We start from the raw sequence: 6,476 nt of genomic DNA on the forward strand, positions 1-6,476 counted from the left end.
AGGATGTTAGGAGGTGTTTTAAGCCTCCAGCATTAGTCCACCCAAACGCCAGGAGAGAGAGAGTAAAAAGCGTGCAACGTTACCTGTGCTCTAGGAGCTGGCCGCAGTCCCTTGGGGGTTCTACTTTGAGTTCCTAGTGAACAAACAGGCACCAGCACGCTGGTGTCCCTCCTGTAAACAGATTTTTCTTTTTTTTTCGTCCTACCCGTCACACCCTAAGTCAGCAGGTCTGGCCAGTCTGCCACACCTGCCGGCCTCGCCCTTCAACCGAGCCGTCTCGCCTGGCCTACTTGCCCAGGGGGTACTAGGCATGGCTTATCTTTTCAGCCATCCCCGGTCTGTCCTGCTACTACCTCCATCCAGCAGCCAACCAGCCCAGCTGAAAGCGGGGAACTAATCCGCAGACAGCCATTAGCTGGTTGGCCTTGTGCCGGTCGGACCTGTCGTTCCATCCAAGGTCATCAGCCCGGTTGTCAGCCAAAGCCGGTTGCTGACCTACGAAAAAAAGTCGCCAGCCGGCCTGCCAGTCAGCCCCCTTAGGGGTACTGTCCAACAGTCCAGCATGCCAGGTTCCTAAAAACGTTATGACATTTCTGTCATATTTCATTCCAATACCGATTCTCGTTTCACGTATTGGGAATATCATTGACACACGAAGTTCAATGAAGACATCCCAAGTGCCCGCCCTCCTCTAGGGGAGGCAAGTGGAACTACACTTGATCTTAGCCAAAAGGCCGACTACACTTGATCTTAGCCAAAAGGCCGAGAAGCGATAACCAGAATGGTGCCAGAATGAACGCCACCCGAAGAAATCCACCTGGCTGACCCGGACCGGGGTCTTCCCTTGCACCGTCGCCTGCCGCCCTTTAGCCTCTTTTTCTGACTCCCAGCAAGAGCTCGGCATGTGCCGGTGGAAGGGAGGCCCCGGCCTCAGGCCTTCTCCCGGCTGGTTGGCCTTGTGCCGGTCGGACCTAGGAGGGTTCGCCTGGACAGGGTGGCGACTTAGCCTTCCAGCCATGCCGTTCGGCCCTGTCGTTCCATCCAAGGTCATCAGCCCGGTTGTCAGCCAAAGCCGGTCGGCACAGCAGCCCAGTCTCGCCTGCTGACCTACGAAAAAAATCGCCATTCAGCCGGCCTGCCAGTCAGCCCCCTTAGGGGTACTGCCCAACAGTCCAGCATGCCAGGCTACTAAAAACGTTATGACATTGCTGTCATATGCGTTATGACATTTCTGTCATATTTCATTCCGGTACCTTCCCATTGCGTTCCGATACCGAATCTCGTTTCACGTATTGGGAATATCATTGACACACAAAGTTCAATGAAGACATCCCAACTGACCGCCCTCCCCTAGGGAAGGCAAGTGAAACTACACTTGATCTTAGCCAAAAGGCCGAGAAGCGATAACCAGGGCCGATTCAGAATCAACGCCTCCAAAGCAATCTAAAGAGTCGGTGCGGGAGCACACTGCTTCACCTCCCAGCAGAGTCGCCCCTGAGCATCATGGTAGATGCAGTTCAGATCGACAAGCGAGTACACTTGGAAAGTCTTGAGTGTTTCACCAGGTGGGTGCAGATTAGTGCTGGCCATCTCTGGACACGTGTTTCTGAATTATTATTCGTCATCAGCAGAGATTAGGCAAAATTAATCGGGGTTGCTGAGCAGGCTGCCGTATCCTTGGAACGTAGTATCTCTCCAGGCGCGCAGGTGCCTCTCCACGAGCTTGTCAGCCCACAGCGGCTCGAGGGAGCCTTTAAGTAAAGAGTCGGTGCGGGAGCACACTGCTTCACCTCCCAGCAGAGTCGCCCCTGAGCATCATGGTAGATGCAGTTCAGATCGACAAGCGAGTACACTTGGAAAGTCTTGAGTGTTTCACCAGGTGGGTGCAGATTAGTGCTGGCCATCTCTGGACACGTGTTTCTGAATTATTATTCGTCATCAGCAGAGATTAGTCAAAATTAATCGGGGTTGCTGAGCAGGCTGCCGTATCCTTGGAACGTAGTATCTCTCCAGGCGCGCAGGTGCCTCTCCACGAGCTCGTCAGCCCACAGCGGCTCGAGGGAGCCTTTAAGTAAAGAGTCGGTGCGGGAGCACACTGCTTCACCTCCCAGCAGAGTCGCCCCTGAGCATCATGGTAGATGCAGTTCAGATCGACAAGCGAGTACACTTGGAAAGTCTTGAGTGTTTCACCAGGTGGGTGCAGATTAGTGCTGGCCATCTCTGGACACGTGTTTCTGAATTATTATTCGTCATCAGCAGAGATTAGGCAAAATTAATCGGGGTTGCTGAGCAGGCTGCCGTATCCTTGGAACGTAGTATCTCTCCAGGCGCGCAGGTGCCTCTCCACGAGCTCGTCAGCCCACAGCGGCTCGAGGGACCAAAGCAATCTACCTGGCTCACCCGGACCTGGGTCTTCCCTCGCACCATCGCTGGCCGCCTTTCCGCCTCTTTTTCTGACTCCCAGCAAGAGCTCAGCATGTCTGGGTGGAAAGGAGGCCCCGGCCTCAGGCCTTCTCCCGGCTCCCAGAGTCCTCCTGGGCTGTCGATTCATTAGGCGTCACTTAGCAAACCCACGTTGTCCTCTTTCTAGTATTTGCATGCCCCGCCCCTTCCTGCGCACTGCTTCCAGCCGGCTGGCCGGAAAGCCTGGCAGCCAGGGGATGCTGGGAATCAGCCCAGGATGCCCTGGACAGCTCCCTGACTGGAAATGGCCGGCCCTTCGCCCTCGCTTGCCGGGGACACTGCTCCCCTGCAGCCTAAGGCCTATAGATAAGGCTTGGCCGTTCGTGGCCGTTCAGGGACGGGCGGGGCGGGCAGAGAAGGAAAAGGACTCTGTATTTTTCTTCTTGCTCAGAGAAGCCAAGGGCAGTGTCCACTTCTCTCCCTCCCTCCCTCCCTCCATCTCTCCATCCCTCCATCCATCCATCCTACTGACTTGCTGGGAACCTTCTTCCATTCGTTCCCCAGTGAAATGGATCCAAAATCAATGAGACTCTGCTGCTGGAAAAACAGTATTTTTCCGACGTTTGTCTCTTTTTAAAGTGCAGCGTCTGGATGGAGAAGAGGAGAAAAAAGAAAGAAATTTTATTTACTTTTTAAACGCGAAAAAAACCAAATAACGCACGCCCCGGAGGTACTGCAATACCAGGTTGATGCGTGGAGTGGACAGAGCAAGCTCCTATTCCATCTCCCTGTTCCATAAATCAATGTAATATATGGTCCCCAGATAGAGGACGTATCAGATATTAAACTGATAAGAACAGTTTATTTTTGTTTCAAAAACCTTTATTGAATTTGATAAAGGCACAGATACAGAAATATACAATTTAAAAGACCAAAGTTACATCAAGTGGTCCATAGGAGATATATACAGATATGATGAGTAAATCTGGATGAAGGCACAGATACAGAAATATATAACTTTTAAAAGACCAAGGTTACATTAAGTGTTCTATAGGAAATACATACAGATATGATGATGAAAACTTTGTACACTACAGGCAGATAAATTTGGTGCGTTTATAAATGCCAATCCTGTTGAAGCCCAGTGGCAAAGCAGACAAACAAAAACAAGCGTATAAACAAGTTTTAATCATAACTGTCCAGTTTTCTAGGTGACCCAACCCTCCCAGTTCTTAATTTGCCACAAGGTGTTGGCGTCGTCAATCCCTAAGGTGGCACGATCAACAGAAACATAGGTCATAACTTTATCCAAAAAAGATTTCTGCATATTTTGGAGTCCATGTCCTCATGGAGAAAAAGAAACAGGTTCCTGGCATCCCATAAAGCCTCTTTGGCACAGTTCAACAGTCTCCAGGCAGTGGGAGGGCGCCGTGCAGAAATGTCCTGTCCATACAAAAGGGCGTTGAAAATCAAGGCAGCAATGCCAGCAATGTTTGAAAGAAAAGGCCGCAACAAAACCCAAAATTTCTTCGCTTAAAGACAACCCCACAGGAGATGGAAAATGGTTTCGTCATGGCTGCATCTGGGGCGCAGACAACATGCTGTGGGGGCCAAACCTCTCCGATGTTCAAAAACATTTACAGAAAGGCATCCATGTGCGGCCATCCAAGCCAGGTCACGCTGACTGTGGGTAATGTCCCTGTGACCCACCATTTTCCAGACTCACACCAACTGAGCCTCAGTTACAACACCCAACAGGATCGGTTGCTCAGTTTTCCGAAGTTAGTTCTTTAGCCTGGTGGGGTGAATACAGATGTCCCTATCAAAAGTTTCTGTGTCCAAGGTCTGCAAAAAGGAACAAAGGTCTTTATAAAATGGTGGAGCCTCGTGGGCCAAGGGAAAACAATTGGAAGGGGAAAAAAGTCCAAAACGCCGTATCCGTGCTCCTAGAAAATACTTGGTAAATAAGGCAGGAACAGATTTCAGATCATCAGCAGTGCGTGATACAACATAACATAATAATTTGGACAACAAAAAGGTTTTAAGGTCAGGTAAACTTTTACCCCCATTACTCCACTGTCGACAAACTTTATCTCTGCTAAGTTTCTCCATGCGAGAGTTCCATAAAAAGGTAAAAAACATTTTCTGAATTTTCTGGAAAGTGCGGTACTTGGGAGGAAACACCATAGCAAGGTACAACAATAACAAAAATAAAACAGCTTTAATAACCAAAACTTTGCCTTCAAGCGTCAGCTTGCGCAAGGACCATAGGGAAAGCTTTTTTAATAATTTCGCCTGAAGTTCAGCCCAATTTCTCTCCTCAAATCCGCGAACCCCAAAGTAGACTCCCAGGATTTTAACAAGTTCCGAAGTAACGAGGACTGGTAAATTCGCCAGTCGATCCCAGGGCCCTGTAGTAAAACAAACACTTTTACCCATGTTAAGACTCAAATCAGAATGTGACTGAAAAAGAGAGGCCTGTAACAGTGTCCTGCGGACAGAGGCAGCATTGGTACACAACACAGTGACGTCATCCATGTATGCCACAATTTTGTGCTGAATCCCCGAACCCCCAGGAACAAAAACCCCTTTAATAACTTTGTCTTGCGGCAGTTTACACAGAAAAGGCTCTAATGCACAAACGAAAAGGATGGGTGACATAGGACACCCCTGACGGACCCCGGAAAGAATAGGAAAAGGAGCAGAAAAAAACCTGTTAATGTTAACTTTGCTGGAAGCACCATTGTAAAGAGCCTGTATCTTTTGAAGAAACGCAGGTGGAACTTTCATGCGTTTCAAAACTAAAAAAAGAAAATCATGGGACACTGTATCAAAGGCCTTGTGGAAATCGAGGCTGAGAACACCCAAAGGGAGAGTGCGTTCTTGATGATACCAGAGGGTATCCCGCAAGGTAACTAGACTATCCACAATTGTACGCCCGCGAATAGCACAAGCTTGATCCGGGCGTACACATGTAGGCATGACAGTTCTCAAGCGACGTGCCAACCCTTTTGCCATCAATTTATCATCTACATTTAGGAGGGTAGTGGGTCTCCAATTGCCCAGCGATGTTTCATCCCCTTTCTTGATTATCAGAGAAATTACCCCAACAGAGAAATCTGTGGAAAAAAGGTAATTGGCAAACCCAGCATTTATCATAGCCATATAATCAATACATATCAGACCCCAAAACTTTCTATAGAACTCCCAAGTGAGCCCATCGAGCCCTGGGCCAGACCTCCTAGGGGCGGACTGAAGTGCAACTAGAAAATCCTCACCATCAAATGGTTGGTCCAAGTGAGCGACTTGGGCCTCATCGAGACCACCCTCCAGGCCTGAACAATATTCTTCAAGGTCTGCATCGGTAGACAAGTGTTGTGGCAAAGCATAGAAATTGGAATAAAAATCAAATGCGATTCGCTGGCATCGGTCGACACCTTGTACAACAGTCCCATTTTCCTCACGCCAATGCGTCAGGAGTTTTTGAGCAGATTTAGCCTTTTTAAAGAAAAAAGATGTACATTTCTCATTTTCTTGGTAATATTTGACCCGAGAATGAAAGATCGTGTCTCTGTTTCTACGTATCAACCAATTATTCATCGCAAGTGTGAGCAACCTGACCTCATTTTTGACATCCTTGCCTGCTTCCCCCAACTGATGTTGAAGAATAAGGCGGCGATGAAATTTTTGGAAAGCAGCCCAGGCAGCCCTACGCTTGAGCCGTCCTTGTTCCTAAAAGAAAAGCCTACTTTTATGTTTAACCCAACACCACCATTTGTAAATATTTGGAAACCTATTGTTTTGAACGGCCCATGCACCGTAACATTGAGCATATGATTTACAAATTTTATCATCCAATAAAAGGTCATTGTTCAGTTTCCAACAACCAGAACCTCGTTGAGGTGTACCCGGAATGGTGATACCTATAGCCAACACTTTATGATCTGAGAAAGGCACCCCAGTAAGACCACAGCTAGTTGCGTGCAAGGACTTGGAGGCAAACACAAAATCCAGGCGGGAGCAGGCGTTCCCAAGAGCCACCTCCCAAGTGAAACCTACCCCGGGCGGATGAT

At 48.7% G+C, this 6,476-nt stretch overlaps 1 non-coding gene and 1 pseudogene across 1 annotated transcript; both read right to left on the minus strand.

Moving 5' to 3' along the window:
* Window positions 1-626: 626 nt before the first annotated feature.
* Window positions 627-774, minus strand: LOC144764551 (U2 spliceosomal RNA; annotated as a pseudogene).
* Window positions 775-3,113: 2,339 nt separating this feature from the next.
* On the minus strand, window positions 3,114-3,299 carry LOC144764450 (U2 spliceosomal RNA). Its single transcript, XR_013596552.1, has one exon. It is a non-coding gene; the product is annotated as a U2 spliceosomal RNA (small nuclear RNA).
* Window positions 3,300-6,476: the final 3,177 nt, after the last annotated feature.

This window comes from Lissotriton helveticus, chromosome 6 (genome assembly GCF_964261635.1).
Source record: "Lissotriton helveticus chromosome 6, aLisHel1.1, whole genome shotgun sequence".
Taxonomy (NCBI): domain Eukaryota; kingdom Metazoa; phylum Chordata; class Amphibia; order Caudata; family Salamandridae; genus Lissotriton; species Lissotriton helveticus.